Genomic DNA, 17,745 nt, shown 5'->3' on the forward strand with positions numbered 1-17,745 from the left:
AACAGTCAGGTCATGCTGACATCCAGGGGTTGCAAACTCAGATACCTGTCGGGGCCAGGCAGAAACACACTGGGGTGAAGCGTGCTGGGCAAGGCTATAGGGAATAAGTGGACGTGGAACTGTGTCCAAACACCACAATTAAAGGGGCAGCTCCTGCCCAGGCCAGTTAATTTTTGTATGTGGACAATGGGTCCAGTGTAGCCAGATCTTTTCATTTTTCAATAAAAACTAAAAACATTATGTTTAGTGGAAATCTCCCAACTTTTAAATGTTGGGAACTCATTTTAAAATAAAATTAAACCCTGAATGAGCCCTAAACAACATATTTACAACCTAGCTAGGGCCTCTGAGCCAATAGTTTATAAGTTCTGATCTCCACTGTGTAAATGAGAGAACTGAAGCTCAGAGAGGGACAGGAACTTGCCCATGGTCACACAACCTCAAAGTACTGGAACTGTGGTCAAACCCCACTCTTCACACTTGCCAGGGCCCTTTCTACAAGATTCACTCAGCAGACATGTTTTCAGAAAACCTAATAATGGCCGGGCCTGAGCTTTGCCCTCAGATACAGAATACCTCCTGCCTCTCCTAGGTTGCCTGTGTGCCGGGCAGGGGTGAATGTTGTGGTCATCATAGGGTATGAAGTTACAGGGGTCCTGAAGAGCCTTCCAGGAGGGGCTGGGAGTGAAGGAGGCCCTGCTGTTGTCATGGGGCGGGGTGTTCATGAATGATCAATGCCTGTGTCTGTCCCTGGGACAATGTGCCTTAGGTAGAAGAAGGCCTTGGACTTCATTTCTCTTGGTTCCATCTGGGGAACTGGGGTCCAGGAGAGCATCTGTCATGGGGCGCTGACAGGGAGCCCAGAAGAGAGGTTCTTGGGTGAGAACCCAAAAAGTGAACCAGAGTCTGCTAACAGGCCACCGTGATCACGTCACTCTGGGGGAATTCTCCCGAGGCATTCCCAGGCTTCTCGAAGTCATTCTCAATGCCTCAGCCTCCCTCTGCTGCTTCCAGGAAACATGGGTGTGTCTGGTCCCGAGCATGGTCTGAAGCAGAGCATTGTGGGAGTCAGGAAGAGGCGGGCACGGGGGTTTCTCTCAAGGCCCAGGGTGGTGGTGGGCACAGTGAGAAGAGAGAGGCCTCAAGGGGGAGGTCTAGAGAAACTCCTCTTCAGAGTCCAGCTGGGCTTTAAAGGTCACCTGCGCAGGGCTTCCCTGGTGGGCGCAGTGGTTAAGAATCCACCTGCCGATGTAGGGGACACGGGTTCGAGCCCTGGTCCAGGAAGATTCCCATGTGCCGCGGAGCAACTAAGCCACAACTAGTGAGCCCACGTGCCAAAACTGCTGAAGCCGACGCGCCACAACTGCTGAAGCCCACGCGCCGAGAGCCCGTGCTCCGCAGCAAGAGAAGCCACCGCAATGAGAAGCCCGCGCACCGCCACGAAGAGTAGTCCCCGCTCACGGCAACTAGAGAAAGCCCGCGTGCAGCAACGAAGACCCAACACAGCCAAAACTAAATTAATTAATTAATTAATTTAAAAAATAATAATAAAGGTCACCTGTGCAATCCAGGCTCCTGTGGGCCCCTGGGGAGCAGCCAGCAGGGCAGGACAGGGCTCACCCCCCCCAGCCACCCGGTCACAGAGTGGAGCTGAGGAAACACGCTTCTGAGCGTACCTACTGTCCACTGTGATCTGGGCAGCCCTGGGGTGACTGCCGCCCAGCTGGCGCCTTGACTACAACCTCCCGAGAGACCTTGAGCCAGGGGACCCAGCTAAACCACGCCCAGACACCTGACCCACAGAAACCCTGACATAATAGATGCTTGTTGCTTTAAGCCCCTCGGTGTTGGGTCATGTGCTATGCAGCACAGATAACTAATAGATGATACCTGTAGCACCTTGCACCCAGCCAGGACCCTTTAAAGCCCAGCTCCGACCCCATTGCTCCACACACAGCCCGGCACTGACCTGCCATCTCAGCAGGCTTGTGTCACCAGCCGCTCTTGGCAAAGACCTCACGGGCACAGTCAGGGACAACTGGCCCTGAGAGACAGGCCTGACAGGTCTTGGTGAGGATGTGGACCAGGCTGCTGTTTTGTTTTTTGGGTTTTTTTTTAAATAAAAAAATTTTTTGGCCGCGCTGCACGGCTTGTGGGGTCTTAGTTCCCCAACCAGGGATCGAACCTGGGCCCTTGGCAGTGAGAGCATGGAGTCCTAACACTGGACCGCCAGGGAATTCCCTGGGCTGCTGTTTCTGTCTCATTCCTCTGAAGGAGAATGCCTGAAGCCTGAGAGAGAGAGGGAGCTGGGAGGAAGCCCTCGGCGAGAGGGCCTGAGCTGCGGTTTGGCCAGGGCATCCCGGTGGCCTCGGGGAAGGAACGGTACCTCACTTGATGACTCCGTGCTGGGCTCTGAACTAAGCACTTCCTAGACGCCGCCCCAATCCTCAGGAGGAACCTGCAAATCGGGGATTATCCCTGTCTTACAAATGAAGTAATAGGCGTCCAGAGAGGGTAAGCGATTTCTCCAAGGTCACACTGGTGTGAAGTGGAGACTGGAATTCTTCCCAGTTCCCCTTGGCTGTGTGTCTTCCTTCAGGAGTTGGGGGGCTGCAAGTGGCACCTCTTAGGGGAATTATGCCAGATATCATCCCTTCCACGCAGCCTTTCTTCCAGCTAGCCTGACACTGTGCTTGGTGATTTAGACCTGAAATCTCATCTAGTCCTTGTGATGACTCCGCAAGGGAGAGGCTTCTGTCTCCATGTGGTGGTGACAGCTCCAAGCCTGAACGGGAGCCAGTGACTTACTCAAGGCCACACGGATAACAGGTGGCTGAGCAGGGTCTGACCCCAGGTCTCACTGACTTCAAAGCTTGCACTGTCCCCCTGCTGGCTGGGCCTTCTTGCCCTAGAGAATCTACCACTGGCTTTCACCCCTGCAGGGGTGGCGTCCACTAGCACAGGTGAGCAATGTGTAAACACGGGCACAGAGTTTATTCACGCAGTTCCTGCCCAGAGTCAGCAGGAAAAGGAGCCATCAGCAGGACTCAAGAGCTTGCCAAGGAAGTCCACGTTAGCCATCGTGCACAACCCACCCCCACCTGTGTTGACCAGCCCAGGTTGGCATCATTATCCTAAGGAGGGGCCCTCACTGCCAGGTTCCCCAAAGATGGGACTTGAGCCCTTGCCAAGACTATGATGCTGCTTGGGCAGACCTTGTCTGAGCTCTGTTCTCTGCTCTATGGCTGCAAGGAGACAAAGAGGCCTGCAATTCTGCTGTCCCTTTTCCTTTTTCTGGTCTGTTTTTCTCCTGTTGACCTGTGTAATTTTCTTGACTCTATTGGCTTGACCCTCAGTCTCTACTTACTAACATTGATACCTCTTCCTCCTCCATTTCAATGAATCCCTTCGAATCAACATCACTTACCCTCTGTGTAATCAAGATTGCCCACAATTGATGCCAAGTGTTGGTTTTTTCTTCCAATTAAGATGAGCACTATAGTCTTAGATGCTTGATAACAGTAAGAATAGCCATCATTTACTGCACACTCAATAAACTGCACATGGTAAGAATTTACATTATTTCTTTTTTCTTTCTTTCTTTTTTTTTTTTTTTTTCAGTTGTGGGATCTTAGGTCCCTGACCAGGGATTGAACCCGGGTCCTTGGCAATGAGAGCTCAGAGTCCTAACCACTGGACTGCCAGGGAATTCCCTACATTACTTCTTAATCCTCCCATGGCCCTTAAGAACAGGTACTAGTGTAACTGCTCTTTAAAAATCAGGTCACCAAAGCTGGCAGAGGTTATGAAAGCTGTCCAAGGTTACAGGGCCTTCTCTGGTGTTAAGTAAGTGGCCGAGCAGCCTGTATTTGGCCCAACTCGGCCTAATTCCAGAACTAATCTCCATCGTCACTGAATTTTAGTACAAAAGGTCAGCAGGTACAAGTCAGGCTGGGAGAGACCTCAATTTATGTAACAAAGATCTCAGATATTAGATGAGCAGAGGCTTGGAAAATTGATAAACTGGCAGGCTGTGTTCCTAAGACATTGTGTCAGTATCACACGTCCTGGTACTGGGCTGGCCCGAGCACATCAGGAGATCACAGTGTCTGCCTCAGCTGCACGTGGACAGGCCCCAGAAATTCAGCAGAAGACGCAGCCAGGAAGTAGAGCAGGGGACCTGGGGAATCAAGGCGACAGCTCTAGCAAGGCTGTTCACAAGAGGATGGGGTGGGCACGATGCCATCTCCAGAGTGACGAGGACTATCGCAGACAGAGAGCACAGTGGGGCTCCCTTGGCCTGAAGCTGGACCAGCGGGAGCCAGATGGGGGCTTATTTAGACAAGAAAGCTTTCTATCAATCAGTGATATCACATAATGATACAATGAGGTAGCAAATTCCCCATGACTGGAGAGATGCCACAGAGAGGCAGAGTCCTACTCAGGGTGGTTGGTGGACCAGGTAACCCATGAGGCTCTGTTCCATTCTGAGACTCTGCGATTTAGACCCCAAAGGTGGAGCAGCTAGGGGGAGCAGAAAGAACAGGGCACAACCTCAAATTCATTGATTGGCATGTTGGTGAGTAACATGTAACATGAAACCATGACAGGCAGAAGAGAATCCTGGTGTATGGTTACTGGTTTCAAAATGGTCAAAAGTTTTGAAGCAGAGAAGCAGATGGGAGGAACTGTAAAGGAAGATACAGAACTCTTTGGAGGCATGCATACTTTAAACATCTGCCCTGCCAAAGGCACCATGGGCACAGCTGGGGCAAAGTGACCTCTATTTCTTTCCCAGGTATCTCTTGCTGTCCTTTCCCTCCATGCTTTAGGGCAGACAGTCTTCAGAAATAATGACAAAAAAATCAATACTTGGCTTTGAAGTTTCCAAAAACCCTCAGGACACAGCCCTGTTGTTTTAGAAAATGTGCATGTTTGCTCATCCATTCTTTCCACAAGACTTTGATCCACCCCCAACCAACAAGGGACTCTAGGGGTTGGAGGAGGAAGGCTATGGAGGGGAAGCAAGTAAGTTAGACCCGTGGAGAGACATGAGAAGCTGCAGATGAGCTTGGGGAATCCAGAAGCAGGGACATTTTGAGCCATGTTTCTTGGGTCCAAGAAAGGAATGAGAACCCAGGCTCCCCTTTCCCTGGTGGGTCTAGGACTGGATGTGTCCAAGCAAGTGAGTCCCCCAGCCCTCCTCCAGCCATGGTGTGGTATAAGGAGCAATGAACATATTTCCTGGGGAGACCCAAGAGAGCACAGAGTGATGCAGTAAGTCTGAAGAACTGGAGGTCTTGTAGTTGAATGAGGAGATCATGGTAGGGCATGGACAAGAGTCAGGTGGAAATAAGGATGTCAGTAGACACCAAGGGATCAGCAAAGACAGCTCTGACAGATGCCCGACCCCTATTTTGACACTCTGTAACCTCCAGGAACTTAGAGGCAATGCTGAGAGAAAGGATGGGGGTAGGGTCTTCCCCAAATTACTCAGATTGCTTCCAACATTTGGGCCAAAATAGGAGCTTAAAAAAAGAAATTAACTTATAGAAAAGTAAATTTAGTTGTGTATCTTGCATACGTGGGCTTGTGGACCAGAATTCACATCCATTACATGATTAAAGAGCTTTCAAACAACCAGGGAAAATATCAGTGTGGTATGTGTAATTTTAAGAGGAAAATTGTTCATGAAAATTAACAAGAAATACGTTAGCATCTCAACAGAAAACACATAGAGGAAATGATTAGGCTGGTCACAAACTGCAAAATAGAAATGGCCAGTAATCATAAGAAAAAGGATGTTCAAACTCACTGGAAGTTGTGGAAGAAATGTCCACGAGAGCTATGGGATATCATTTTAGCAGCATCAGTCTTGTGCATCGGGCCATCATTTACCCCTAATGCCTTGTGCTTTTTTGTGGTTCTCCATTGTGGCCCAGCCTCCCTTCCTGACTGCCTGATATGGCAGCCATGAGAAGGCATTGCTCAGATCTCTGCAAGGCGTGGGGTTAGCCCAGGCTGCTGGCCTCTGAATCCATTCTCACGTCCACCCCTGAGCCACAATCCCTGCGAAAGACTGATTGAGTGTGGAAGGGGTGCTACGGCAGCCCCTCTCCTGTGAGACGCGGACCCCTCTGATGGCCGATTTTGGCTAAAGGATTCCATCCCACCAACCCTCCTCCCTCCCCCCTGCCTGCTTCCCTCCCTCCCTCTATCCTTCACTCAAGGTCAGACTTGGCTGACAGTCTGACAGCTTTCCCATCCTCCCCATTCTCCTGTCCCATTGCCTTTCACAGGTATTTCCCTTAATACATTTCCTTCCCATCTAATCCTGGCTTGGCATCTGCTTCTTAGAGGCCGCTGACTAACACCCCCTACACAGACTGGGCTGTTACCGCGTGGGTCCACTGCTGCAGATGTAGCCTGTCCCTCCCTGAACAGCGACAGTGTTGCTGTGTCCTTACAGTAGAATGTCGACCTCGCCAGGACGGCCGAAGAGGATTACAGCAGCAATGATATCTCAGATTCCGCTCTACCTGCTGGTCAAGTCCTGTGACCTTTGGCAGCCATGTTCCCCTCAAGCTCCCCTGCCCCTTGACAACTGGGAGGTGTCACGTGTATCCCCGAGCCGGTGTGCTCCTGCTGAGGGCTGTCTCTGCTCCGCCTAGTGCCCCCAGCAATGCACCAGAACCCCATGTAAGTGTCTGGGCAGACCTCCTTCTCACTCCTTTGGGATCTCATATTAGTTTGCCCGAGCTGCCATAAATACTCTAACAAAATAGCGCTCCACCACGGAGCTCCATACTCTTCCCCCCTGCGGGCTCTTCACAGTGGCTGCTCCCCTGGCCATCCTTGGGGCCGCGGGTGCCCTTCGACACAGCCTCCTGGAAGGCTGCTCTCTCTGACGGTAGGCTGTCCTTGGGCCGTGTCTCCTGGTTTCCTGTTGATCTCTCCAACAACCCATGTAGTTCTGCCCAAGCCTGGGCCCACCCAGCAGGAGCCCCATCGGGCTCAAGTGGCCAGGCCGGCGTATCCCACCGTGCACAGTTGTTGCTGCGGCAGCCTAGAGGAGTGTGGCCTCCCAGCTCACCCCACTCCTTGCCACTGAACTGAGCACTCTTTCCTGAAGGGAGAGCCCAGGGCACCCTCCATGGCTGCTGGATCATTAAGACAGCCTGCTTTCTGGTCCCTCTGCCCAAACTGTGTCTGGAGCAATCGTTCTAAAACACACATCTCTCCCTTGTGAAATCCACTGATAATTTCCATCTCCTCCAGGATAAGGAGCAGATTTCTGAGTTGACCGTCAAGGTCTCCGCCCTCTCACTTGACACCGTCCACGGCTGCACCCACTATTTAGGGACATGGGCTCGGGAATCAGGCAGCCTGAGCTCACACCAGGGCTCCCTGCTGACTATCTGGGTGGTCTCAGGGGACTCAATTGACATGGTTCTTATTAGAACAGGAGGTTAATGATGGTTCCGCTTATGATTTTTCGACTTTACAATGGTGTGAAATTGATACACCTTTGGGAGAGACCATACTTCTAATTTTGAATTTTAATCTAGCTATTTATATGTGTTATGATCCTCTCTTGTGATGCTGGGCAGACACAGCTCCCAGTCATCCACGCAATCACGAGGGTAAACCATCAATACGCTGACAGCCATGCTGTATCCATACAACCAACTCTGCTTTTCACTGTCAGTACAGTATTCAATGAAGTACATGAGATTCAACACTTTATTATGAAATAGGTTTTGTGTTAGATGATTTTCCCCAACTGTAAGCTAATGTAAGCCTTCTGAGCACATTTAAGGTAGGCTAGGCTAAGCCACGATGCTTGGTAGGTTAGGTGTTTTTAAATGCCTTTTCGACTTAACGATATTTTCAACTTAAGATGTGTTTATGGGGACATAACCCCATCGTAAGTTGAGGACGATCTGTACATCCTCTGCGGGTTGTTGTGGGGTCTGATGAGATGCTGCAGGTCAAGCACTTAGCGCCCTGCCTGGCACAGAGAGAGGGTAGAAATGATCTTCTTTTCAGCTCAGGTCTGCCTCTCAGTCAGCATGACCACAGAGCCCATGAAGGGCTGACTTCAGGTCAGGGGGTCTCTGTCACCCCTAAGCTCCGAGTGAAGAATGAACAGAAGGGCCACCCTCAGGCTCTGTCTGCCTGTTGAGGGATCAGAGAGGCGGGTCCAGTCACCCCTGGCAGGAGTGGATGTGGTCCTCTGAGCCAGACCTGGCAGAGTCACCGTGAGGGCTGAGCGTGGGCAGAGAGGTGGAGGGAGGGAGAGGGAGGGGGTCTGTGTGTCTGCGGGTGTGTGTCTGGGGAGGGTCGTGCGGCTGGGGCTCAGGGGCTGCTCGCCCTCCCATCCTCAATCCCTGTTCCAGCCCCATCAGGCGCTGCGGTTGGACTGCTGCTTACTGCCCGGTCCTGCCCCCGTCCCGCAGGCCACTCTCTAGGAGGCCTTGTTTGCTGAGGCCCCCCGAGTCCCGCCTGGCGCCAGCCTGGCCCGCTCAGCTGTGCCCCTCCCCAGGGCTTTCCCCACAAGCCATCTCCTCCAACAAAGAGCCAGTGTCGTCGGGAGGGCAGGTGCTATGCAGGCAGGATGGCAGCCAGGCCTGCAGGATTCTGGGCAGTCAGATCACAGAGGAGTGAGACCAGGGTCTGACTAGTCGGAGCCAGGGCTGGCGGGCTCTTCACTGTTTTTGTTGGTTTTGAGCCACTGCCCCAGAAAGAGTTCGAGGAGGGAGGCAGGCATAGGCTTGGGCTGGGGAGATGAGGTATATTTGCCAAGTCGGTGGCTACAGGTTAGATGAGGGCCCCCCAGGACGGGTGCAAATTCTCTACCCTCCCCACTATTGGCCCCAGGCCCCAGAGCAACCCGAGACCAGCAGCAGAGAGCTGGAGTCCACCCCCTTCAGCCAGGAAGGAGACCACCCGTCTGCACAACAGACTACTGAAACTCCTGCTTGGGCCCGCTGCCCACTTCTCTGCTGCTGGGTTGGGCCACCTGCTGGTCCCACAGGGCCAGACTTCAAATATCCATAGCTGGCCAGTCAGCCCTGGGGAAGGGGTCCCCACCCACCGACAGGGGGACGCTTCTCTGTGTATAGGCTGGTCACAAACAGGATTTAAGCCAATGGTGGGCCAGGGCTGCTGACTATCTCAGGCCATATCAATAAAGGCCAAGTACCTAAAATGATGGAGGTGAGAATCACTTTTGCTATTTGCAGCTCACACTTGTGGGAACAGGACTCTTTACAGATATTAGAAGTGTCACAGAACAAAGACAAATAAATGGACGTTTCAGAGAGTAATGAATGAAAGCTACAGATTTTAGGACAGCGTGAGGATAAATAGAAATCTGTCAAGGATTTCATGTAGGTTGTGTTTTTCCCACCAGATTATAAGCTCCTCGGGGGTCTTGTTCATCTCAGTAATTCCACCACCATCTCAGTCTCTCACTCCCTGTCATCACTCAGTTCACAGGTGATGGCAAGAAACACAGGATAGATCAGTGGGTGGATAGATGGATGGGGGATGAGTGGGTGGGTGGATGGATAGGTGGGTGGGTGAACTGATAAACAGCCAACTTCACAGACAGGGCTGGCTGAGTAATAACTGTCTGAATCCTGCCCTGGGAGGAGGCCAGAACAGAAGCTGCATAACCCTTATCAGCACAAAACCTAGGCTTCTCAACGATTTCTTACAGAGGTTGCAAAAGGCACTAAAACATAAGAGATGGATAACTTAGGCTTCATTAGCATTAATAACTTCTGTTCATCAAAAGACATCAATAAGAAAATGCAATAAAGAAGTGAAGCCATATCTATATGTGATGATGGATGTGCACTAGACTTATTGTGATAATCATTTCATGATGTATGTAAGTCAAGTCATTACTCTGTACACCTTAAACTTACACAGTGTATGTCACTTATATCTCAATAAAACTGGAAGAAAAAACCCACAAAATTCAAACCTAGATAAAATAAAGAAGTGAAGCCACACACTGGGAGAAGATATTCACAATGCATACATCTGACAAAAGTTCATAACCAGTAATATAAAGAACTCTTACAAATCAACACAAAAAAGCAAACAGCCGGGTATACAGTGGTCCAAAGACTTGAATAGGCATTTCACAAAAAAAAGGTATCCAAATAACCCATAAGCATATGAAAAGACACACAGTATCATTAGTCATTAAGGGAAAGCAAATTAAAGCCCCAGTGAGATAGCATTATACAGCCACTTGGATGGCTAGAATTAAAAGGTTGGTGAGGATGTGGCACAGCTGGAAATTTCATACATTGTTAGTGGGAGTGTATAATTGGTACTATCACTTCAGAAAACTGTTTGGTACTTATCTACTAAAGATAAAAACATGCTTCCCTATGACCTAGGAGAAATTCCACTCCTAGGCGTATATCCAAGAGAAATGAGTGTGTACATCTGCACAAATACTATATTTGAATGTTCATAAGAGCCCCGAACCAGAAACAACCCAAATGCCCATTAACAGTAAAATAGATACACACGTTGGAATACATCCATACAATGGAGTACCACCCAGCAATAAAATAGAGCCAACTCCTGATACATACAACTACATGGGTGAATCTCACAGACATTATATTCAGCAAAAAAAAAAAAAGGCAGAGTGTCTACTGTGTGATTCCATCTATAGGAAGTGCAAGAGTAGATAAAACTAATCTAAAGTGAGAGAAATCAGATAGCTGTTACTTTTGGGGTCAGGTTAGCAGGAAAGGGGTGTAAGGAGCCTTCTGGAATTCTGGAAATGCTCTATATCTTGATCTGGGTGGTGGATGTGTGTGTAAAATTCATTGAACTCTACATTGATGATGTGTGTTTATATTATAGTCATTATATTATTATGGTACACCTCAATAAAACATTTAAAAAAATACATCCAAGTTTCCTTGGTTCTGGAAGAATTCAGTGTACCTGCCTGGACGTGGGGTAAAGGGAGAAACCCAGAGGGAACCCTATCATGGCCCTTCAAATATGCACAGTTCTTGGGACTCAGTAAATCATCTCAGAGGGATTTTTTGAGAAGAGACTGAGTCTTTGGTGATGCAGGGGCTTGATCAGATGACAAGGAGAGGATACTCTTAAGGGAAGTCCAAGGGGTGGGGTAAATGATGACAGAGTGACACACAACTGGGACTTTCCTGCCAGCTCTGCTCCAGGCCATCACGCACCTCACCTGCTGAGGCCCACAGAGAGAGTGGGCTGGGTTTCTGTGCCTCCCCACCCTCCTGTACCGTATTCCGAGGGGTAGGGTAACCAGCTTCCCATCAACGGTCTCTGGGAGGGAAGGGTCTGTGCTGGCCACTGCACCAGCAGCTGCCTACCCAGCTGAAACCAGAGGTGCACGAGAGTGTAACCGAAAGTGGGGCCCGGCTGCTCGCCACTCGAAAGCCAGTAAAGAGGCAAGGTTAGTGGAAAGGAAAGTTTGCTTCATTTTGGATGCTGGCAACCCAGGGCGGGAGGGTGGCGGGGGAGGCAGACGCCTATCTAAAGGCCAATTCCCCGCCACTGACAATCAGTGGGCAAGAGCTTTTATAGGCGGAGGGAGGGGGTTACATGCAGAAACAGCACAGTCAGCTCTGACAGTCATCTTGAAATTGGTCATCGGTGGTCTGACCGGCATCATGTTGATTGTTTTAAGTACATTTAATCTTCAGTTCCAGGGTCGTTTTTTTACCCATTTCTTTGAGGCCCATTCTCAGAATTGTGGCAGCTTATGTCGTGGCTACAGTCCGGCCATCATGTAGTTAACTTCTTCCACCTGGCGGGGGTTTCAGCATCTACAAGACAGCTCACAGGATACGGCTCAGAATATTATCTATAGCCCTTGAGCAGGAACTAAAGGTCCTTGACTGTGCTTACTGACTAAACTGTTATTATTTGGTCTCCTTTGAGCGTTTTCCTTCGTTTCTGCATTTTCTCACTTCTCGGATTAAACTTATTCTTTGGCTAAAGTTTTTCCACAGACAAAAGGCAGCCTGAGGACATGGGGGGCCATGGACCATAGGGTCCTGCTTCATTTCAGGAGGAGGTGGGAGAAAGGCAGGCCTTGAGCTACTCCTCTGCCCTCTGGGACCTTGGTTCTCTCCTTGGTTACATGGGGAGGTTGGGCTACACCTCCCAGGTGGTTTACACTGGAAGTTCTGATGGTTCCCTGGGCGCCCCAAACCACTCATGAGCTGAGGTGGCCTGCCAAGCCTGCACCCTCCTCTCCGCAGTGCAGCAAGCACATCTGGAAAGCCCCGAGGGCCCCCCTCTGCTGACCGCACAGAGCTGAAGTCATTTGTGCTTCTTCTCCCATGAGTCAGGGAACATCACAAGATGGTGACACAGGTGGCAGCTAGAAGCGCTAGGGATGGAGCGGGAATAGGCTGATGGCTAAAGCATCACAGGTACAGAGAAAAGAACCCAAGCGTCACACTCGCCTCCTTCCTCTCCCCACTGCCCCCCTCCTGTCAATCAGGAGTGTCCTCTCCACCCTGTTCTATCCACCTCCTTTGCATCTCTCTTGCCCACCCTCCCTCCTCATTCTACGACCCCTGCCCCAGGTCCAGGCCACAGCCCCTCACCTTAGAGACTGGAGGAGGCCTCTCTACGTGCTCCAGCCTGAGTGCCTCAGTCAAACCTCCTCAGTGCTTCCAGGAGGTGCTCCCCACCCCACCCCCAACTTTATTCAAGTATGATTTACATTCAGTGAGATGCACGGATCTGAAGAGTAGGGTTTGAAGAGCTTTGACAAATGTATATCCCTATGTGACCAAAGCCCCAGTCAAGGTATAGAACATTTCCATCCACCTGGAAAGTTCCCTTGTACTCCCTTTCAACCAGCCATCCCACACCCAAAACAATCTCTGTTCTGATGAGTTTTGTGAGTTCTTGAATTCCACATACAATGGAATTTCATAGTAATTATGCACAACTTATTCCTATATGTCAGGCTTCTTTTATCCAACATAATGTTTTACCCTCATCCATCTTTTGGACTAGTTGGATAAGGTTCCATTTTATGAACATAACTCAATCAGTTTATCCATGCTCCTGTTGATGGACAGCTAGGCTGTTTGCAGTTTTGTTTTTTTTTTTTTTTACTATTATGAAAAATTCTACAAGTTTTTTTTTTTTCCACACACACACACACTGTATTTTATTTTTACAAGAGATAAATAGACTGACACCAAGCATTGTAAATGGATGACCACAACAAAAGCAACAATGATTGCAATTACCAAACATGAAACAGAAAGTGATTCCAGGCCCAGCCAGTACCACAGCCCAGGGGCTGGTGTGGTAGGTCACTGTCTGTGGGCATCTCTCAGGCTGGGGCCTCACGTGGCAGGATTGTCACAGAGCAGCTCTGTGTCTCCTGGGTCTCCTTCTTCACCCTCAGCCTGGCTCAGGTGAGTCACAAACACCTGAGCGTGAAGTCGTCCTCTGGACCTCCTCTCCCAGGAGGTGTGCAGTTTACAAGGGAAACCACAGGAGAGGGGCTGCAAGCAACCCTCCTTCACGGTGAGGTTGATGCTCAGGTGCCCCCTTCATGGTGACATCGCCTCCGAGGCCCCACAGACACTTGGCTCCTCCTTGTACTTGTTCCTTCTGGTCTGTTCTGGCAGCAGCAGGGGCGGAGCTGGGTCTTCAATAGGCAGTTTGGGGTATCGGAGGCCTCCTTGGAACCTGCATCCTCGGACCTTTTCAGCTCATCTCTCCTTGATTGGCGGGGTCAGGGCCCCGACGGCTAGTGAGATCCACTGCCTGGGCTTGTGTCCCTGTCCCTGTTTCTCCTGCTGCACCAGGAAGGGAGAGAGCTCCCATTACACCAATTACCCAGTGCTTCCTGGGGCTCTTCCCTCCTCTGGTGGGCACCAAGCTCTGCGCCCTCCGATTGAACCCTGGGACTGGGGGTCTCCTTCTAACCTCCTCCTGTTCCTGGAGGAAAGAGGCTCGCAGGACATGCTCCTGTTTCTCCACTGCACACCGCTGGGGGGCAGGTGCCTGGTGCAGCTCAGAGGCCACAGTGAGGGAGAAGTTGCTGCCTCTCTGGACCCAGAGGGGATAGCGCTCCTCGGCTATAGCTGCAGCCTCTCACCTGTCCCCTAAGTGTGGAGCTGCTGTGAAGGTGCTTAAGACGGTTGAGTGATTGTCTCAAAGTCTCAGGACCTTGGGGGTAAGAATCAGGCTCTGTGCCCTACCTAGCACTAGTGGTGTTCTCATGGACAGGAAAGGTGATCACCCCAGGCCTCTGAAAAGCTGCCCACAGGCACCCTCTGCCACGTTCTCCATATCTTCTCTCTCTTTCTCCCCTTCTCCTGGGACACCCCATCTTTCCCCAAAGCCATGACAAAACCTGGGCCCTAGTCCTCACAATACAATGAAGCCCAGGGGTCCTGTTTGGACTGGTCCTGGGAGTGATGCATGGGGAAGATGGCAAGGGTTTACTTCCGTCCTTCCATTCCCTGAGCTGGTGCTCTCCTAAAATAACTACACACCCAGAGCATCTTGCATGGCAAACATGAATTTGCTTCACGCTGATGGTTTGGTGACCTATGGCTGAATGACAAATTAGCCTGGAACAGCAGCTTCAATCAATAACAATCACTGATTCGGCTCCCAGACCTGGGGGCCGACTGGACCCAGCCATGGGCTGACAGTCCTCCCTCAGGGTGTTCTGCGGCCAGATGGTGGCTGGGCATGGGAGCCATCCTCACTCCCATGTCTGGTGCTCAGGCTGAAAAGACTCAGACAGGCGGGGCTGGAGACAGCTCTGCATGCATCCCTCACTCTCTATGTGGTCCCTTCCTGTGGTCTTTCCACATTGTGGCTTCAGATAGCTGGGCTTCCTCATGGTGGCTGAGGGCTCCCAGATCTATAAGAAACATCACGTTTCTCCATCTTATATAACTTGACCTTGTTCCTGACAGTAACCTTGATGTTCTTTGATGTTTAGAGAGCTCCCACTCCTTCCTACTATGAATTGCATTGCAACGCATGTCTTCTGTTAACTTGACAACGACCATGAAGGGCATCCTGTCCAAATCACTTCACTTTAATTCCTCAGTTTCTTCCTAGACCACAGAACTGATGGGGAGACATCTCAGTTTGAAGACAGGCACACACACACACACACACATACACACCTTTGTCATGTCTGGCCTCCCACAGTTCTTCCCCTTCCTAACAACACTCTGACTTCCTTTGGAGGAAATCTTTCTCCTACTACATCTTCTGAGTTTGTAAATCAATGTATCCAGGTGCCCGAGCCCTACCATGTAAGCCAGGGGTCTGCAAAACTTTTTCTCTTTTTTTAAGATTTTTTTGCTGTGGACCATTTTTAAAGTCTTTATTGAATTTGTTACAATATTGCTTCTGTTTTATGTTTTGGTTTTTTTGGCTGCGAGGCATGTGGGATCTTAGCTCCCTGACAGGGATCGAACCTGCAGCCCCTGCATTGGAAGGCGAAGTCTTAACCACTGGACCGTTGGGGAAGTCCCTGCAAACTTTTTCCTAAAGGGCCAGATAATACATTCTTTATGTTTTATGGGCCAAGAGGCAAAACTGAGGCTATGATGTGGGTATTTATATTCTGGTCTTGAATTACCGTAAAGCATCAGGGATGGAGAGAAGACGTCAGATTAAAGAGATATTGAGGAAGTCAAGTCATCAAGACTCGGTTGTTAAGGTCATGGGTGGGATGAAGAAATTGCAGACGGAGAAAGGGCACAGGAGCAACATCCAGAGAACCAAGTGCTGCTGTGTTAGGTGGGGTTCTCCAGAAGCAGAGCCTGAGATTGGGATCCTTGTGAAGTTGATTTATTGAAGGATTGCTATTCAGAACAACCTGCAAGACAGGGAGGGGTGAAGCAGGGAGAGGCTAGCGTTGGCCTGGTCATAGAGCAAGGGCTTTGGAGCATAAACTATACCACAGTGACATCTTCCCTTAAGGCAGAGGGCCAGCATTTTATACTCTGTACTAGCCATTGTTTGTGGGCTGCCTCTAAGGGGTGTAAGTTCCCAGATGAGGCAGCTCTTGTCACCTCAGGACCACCTCTTTTCTAGAGAAAGGGGGGATGTAGGCTGAGAGCCCACACTCATGGCAGCTGGGGGTGGGCGCCTCGACCCTGAAGAGGGATGTGGGCAGAACACCACAGTGTTTCCTACAGTCCTTGCACTGCTCAGACACACCTGCCTCTCACGTTAAGTTGATCTCACCTGCCTATTGACAGATAAGAGTTGTCATTGGTTTGGGATATACAGTGCAACCCGAAGGATAGCATCCAATACTCACAGGGTGTCATCTCCAAGCTGGTACCTCAGCTGTATCTTTACGAGGCCATTCTACCATCTCTCAGGTCTGCAGCCTTTGCGTGGTGCGGAACCTAGGATTATGGACCCATGGCCACACGACCTTTTCTGCATTTCGGACCTCTGTTCTGCAACGATATTGCATGAGAGCCCATGCCAGTGAATCAGACACTCTGTGAGCCCTCAGGTAAGGGTGCTGGCCTCAGGTTCCATAGGACGGAGAGGCAAACCCATGCCCAGAAGATGTATCAATTCGGGTCAAGGCGAGTCACTGCCCTCCCCAAGATAGAAGGCGTCCTATGTAGTAAACTTGCACTGGGTGGCTGGTTGGTCTCCTCGTGGGATGTTATTGGATCAGGGACTCAGCTTTGGTCTCTATGGGTGACAGGTTGGACATTCAGCAGTGGCAGTAGCTAGATCAGCCCTGGTGACAGGGAGCCCAAGCTGTGGGCTCATATCTAACTCATATCTAACTTGATCTCTGTCTCCCTGATACTCTGTTCTCCATGGTGCTCCCTGGAGGCCCATATTGTGTAATCACGAGATGGAGAGCAAGGGGCGGGGACAGAGACTGGCCAAGTCACCCTGCCTCCTTGGTTGTTTGGTGTCTCTTCTGCACTGGACACTCCCTGGCATCTGTTAAAATGTGCTACGTGGATCCTCACGTTTTGCCCACTCCCAGAGGTCTAACCACATGCCTCTTTCCCAGTCCTCCCATCCTGGATAGGCCATTCTTGCTCTTTCCAGGCCTCTGACCAGCTGGCTAAGCTATTTGCCCCTGCCTACGAGCACGTGTACATCTTTTCTCAGTGACTTCTCTCTCCGTGCAGAATAGAAGACCAGGCTCACTGTCCAAATCTCGGCCCATTGGAAGAATGCCCTCTCACGGGAGTCTTTCAGCCCCTTGAGTGGGGCTGTAGTGCAGGCTCTGTCCACACGTGGTTGGCACCCACATACCAAGTGGCCTCATCTGTGAACCATGCTCAGGAATCTTCCTTGTCTGCCAGCTGGTTATAATAAGCCCTCCATGTGGCAATAGATACCTGCCAAGGGGAGGCGTTGGGGCACCACACCATCTCGAGTCTTGGGGTCTCACTTCTTCCCTACTAGGGGCCTGACTTTGGTACAGGAGAATGGCCTTGATGGAGCACCCAGCCCTTCTGAGTTTCTGCCTATGATGAAGTCCTCGCCTCATCTTGCTCTTTCTGGCCTCCAGCTGCAGAAGATAAGCTCAGTGCTTCTTGCCAAGAGGTTTCCGTGGACTCTCACACTTTGGGTTTTTTTTTTTTTTTTTTTTTTTTTTTGCCCTTGCCACGTGGCTTGCGGGATCTTAGTTCCCCAACCAGGGATCGAACCTGTGCCCCCTGCAGTGGAAGTCCG

This window comes from Balaenoptera musculus, chromosome 16 (genome assembly GCF_009873245.2).
Source record: "Balaenoptera musculus isolate JJ_BM4_2016_0621 chromosome 16, mBalMus1.pri.v3, whole genome shotgun sequence".
In the NCBI taxonomy this organism is placed as follows: domain Eukaryota; kingdom Metazoa; phylum Chordata; class Mammalia; order Artiodactyla; family Balaenopteridae; genus Balaenoptera; species Balaenoptera musculus.